The sequence below is a fragment of the Spermophilus citellus genome (assembly GCF_964194105.1).
Source record: "Spermophilus citellus genome assembly, chromosome: 3".
Classification (NCBI taxonomy): domain Eukaryota; kingdom Metazoa; phylum Chordata; class Mammalia; order Rodentia; family Sciuridae; genus Spermophilus; species Spermophilus citellus.
Window position 1 is genome coordinate 127,435,716 of NC_138184.1, and position 3,200 is coordinate 127,438,915.

General features: G+C 34.1%; 1 pseudogene across 1 annotated transcript; it reads left to right on the forward strand.

Moving 5' to 3' along the window:
• Positions 1-992: 992 nt before the first annotated feature.
• Positions 993-2,777, forward strand: LOC308644969 (protein lin-9 homolog; annotated as a pseudogene). The gene has a single exon. The product of its transcript is annotated as a protein lin-9 homolog (transcript).
• The last annotated feature ends 423 nt before the right edge of the window (positions 2,778-3,200 follow it).

Below are 3,200 nucleotides of genomic sequence, written 5' to 3' on the forward strand. Positions count from 1 at the left end.
ACCTAGTTTTCAAAAATGGAACAAAGGCAAGTCAGTAGAGAAAGATTCAAGAAATAGGATATTATATTGTTTCACTTATAACTTACACCATACTTGAAAATTAACTCAAAATGGATCATTGACATAAATGTAAAAGTTAAAACTATAAACCTTTTAGAATAGATAGAGGATAGATCCTACTGAATCTTAATTAGGCAAAAATATTCAATACAACACCACAAGTATGAGTCATAAAAGAAAAAAATGATAAATAGCTCTTTATGAAAATTAAAATCTTCACTCTTCAAAAGACTGTTAAAAAATGAAAAGCAGGGAAAAAATATTTTCAAATTACATATGTAGCAAAAAAAAAAGTCCAGACCATATAAAAAACTTCCAAAACTCAATAAGAAAACAAATGGTCCTATTTTAAAGATGGGCAAAAATGTTAACAGATACTCCACCAAAGAAGACACACAAAATATTAGCACATAATAGCTGCTCTACATCCTTTTTCATGAGGCAAATGCAAATTAAAACTAAAATGAGATACTTCTACTCATATAATAGAATGGAAAATTTAATAATATATACATGGAAAGAATGTGGAGAATCTGGAACTCTTATATACTGCCAATAGGAATATAAAATTGTGTAAATACAATTTCACTATTCATTAAGACATTAAGCATATATACATACATGTACTTTATTTAATATATAGGCTTACACACACACACACACACACACACACACACACAGGCTTTATTTGATATATATGCTTGATGTTCATTTATATATTTACATAAAGCTATGTATATATGTGTATATATAACATGTATATATATAATATATATGAATAATATGCATATATATATATTAAATAGTTCAAACATTTCACCAGTAGAACTAAAGACATATATATTCATACAAAGACCGTATACAAATTCATAGTAGCTTTATGTTTAATAGCAAAATAAATCAAAATGAAATGAAAGAAATCCAGGAAAAAGCGGCGCGGCTCGTTCCAGATGGCGGAGCTCGACCAGTTGCTCTTCAGCAAAAGCCCTTGTCAGTTTAAAAGAGGGAAGCTTATCTAACACATGGAATGAAAAGTACAGTTCTTTACAGAAAACCCCTGTTTGGAAAGGCAGAAATACAGGCCCTGCTGTGGAAATGCCTTTTAGAAATTCAAAACGAAGTCTACTCTTTTCTGATGAAGATGACAGACAAATAAATACAAAGTCACCTAAAAGAAACCAGAGGGTTGCAGTGGTTCCACAGTGGAAAGGTAGTGCTATGATTTGTTTCCCCACAGTTTCAAGTGTTGAAATATAATCCCTACTATGAGAAATTTACAGCAACAATGTCAACACCAGATAAGAAAGCTTCACAGAAGATTGGTTTTCGGTTACGAAACCTACTCAAGCTTCCCAAAGCACATAAATGGTGCATATATGAGTGGTTCTATTCATATATAGATAAACCACTTTTTGAAGGTGATAATGACTTCTGTGTATGTCTAAAGGAATCTTTTCCTAATTTGAAAACAAGAAAATTAACAAGAGTAGAATGGGGATAAATCAGGCGGCTTATGGGAAAACCATGGAGATGTTCTTCTGCATTTTTTGAGGAAGAGAGATCAGCATTAAAACAGAAATGGCAGAAAATAAGGCTCTTACAACAAAGGAAAGTTGCAGATGTTTCACAATTCAAAGGAAATTCCTTTGCCCCTGGTTATTGGAACCAAAGTTACAGCATGATTACATGGTATTCATGATGGTCTGTTCACTGGACAAATAGATGCTGTGGATACTCTTAATGCTACTTATAGAGTAACTTTTGATAGGACAGGGCTTGGGACTCATACTATCCCTGACTATGAAGTCCTTAGTAATGAGCCTCATGAGACAATGCCAATTGCTGCCTTTGGACAAAAACAGCGGCCTTCTCGATTTTTTATGACTCCACCATGGTTACATTATACTCCTCCTCTCCAGTCACCAATTACGGATAATGATCCTTTATTAGGACAGTCACCTTGGAGAAGCAAAATTTCTGGCTCTGACACTGAAACATTAGGTGGTTTTCCAGTAGAATTCCTTATACAAGTGACGAAATTATCAAAAATTCTCATGATTAAAAAGGAACATATCAAGAAATTAAGAGAAATGAATACAGAAGCAGAAAAACTGAAATCTTATTCCATGCCCATCTGCATTGAATTTCAGCGGAGATATGCAACAATTGTTCTAGAGCTTGAACAGCTGAACAAGGACCTAAACAAAGTTTTGCATAAAGTTCAACAGTACTGCTATGAGCTTGCTCCAGACCAGGGACTCCAGCCTGCAGATCAGCCAACAGATATGAGGAGAAGGTGTGAGGAAGAAGCACAGGAAATTGTTCGGCATGCAAATTCCTCAGCAGGACAACCCTGTGTTGAAAATGAAAATCTGACAGACTTGATCTCCAGACTTACAGCTATTTTATTACAAATTAAGTGTCTAGCAGAGGGAGGAGACCTGAATTCTTTTGAATTCAAATCACTTACAGATTCGTTAAATGATATCAAGAGTACAATAGATGCTTCTAATATCAGTTGCTTTCAGAATAATGTAGAAATCCATGTTGCACATATTCAGAGTGGCTTGAGCCAGATGGGAAACTTACATGCCTTTGCAGCAAACAACACCAACAGAGACTGAGTAGAAGATTTAAATATTTCAACTGCATAGGACATTGTTTTTGAGAAGTTCTTTTCCTTTATATAGGCTTCCAACACCAAATAACCTAACTGCTAGAAAAAAAGGGAAATTTTAATCTCCAAATAAGTCATTTTAATATACTGTACTGCTTCTTAAACCAGCATTGCTGACCAGCATATACTTATTTTTCTTTTATTATTCAAATGAAGTAGCATTGCTTGTGTTACGTATGTTTATTAGCAAGTATTTTTAAACTGAAAATATCTGAACATAATATAGTTTCATGGAAGACTATGTTCACCATTTTTTAAAATATGCATGAATTCAACCCAACACATGCAGATAACTACTACAATGGAGAACATGAAGAAACATGGTCTTTTTGTATGTAATGGTGGCAATGTGGAAATTCCATCTGGAAAATTACCACTCTAGTGGATTTAGTTGATCACTGTCTTGGTCTTCAAAAGATAACATCGGAAGGTGTGGGAAGCCCTAGTTTTCAGGAAGCCACTG